A 224-nucleotide genomic window follows, 5' to 3' on the forward strand; every position below is an offset into this window, starting at 1 on the left:
CTTGTGCAAGCGATTGTTGTGTGTGTATACTCCTGTATATGTTAATAACTGCTTGTTTACGAGTTCTTGGAATAACGCACCAGAAGTTACCTGTTTTCCGACAACCTGATTACATTAAGATAAGTTCAGATTGCACTTACGATAATCAATTCTGGATATTTAAAGGCAAAAGTAACATAACTAAGTAGCTTACTAGACTTAATGCATTAACACATGCAGTATAT

Source organism: Penaeus monodon, chromosome 25 (assembly GCF_015228065.2).
Source record: "Penaeus monodon isolate SGIC_2016 chromosome 25, NSTDA_Pmon_1, whole genome shotgun sequence".
Classification (NCBI taxonomy): domain Eukaryota; kingdom Metazoa; phylum Arthropoda; class Malacostraca; order Decapoda; family Penaeidae; genus Penaeus; species Penaeus monodon.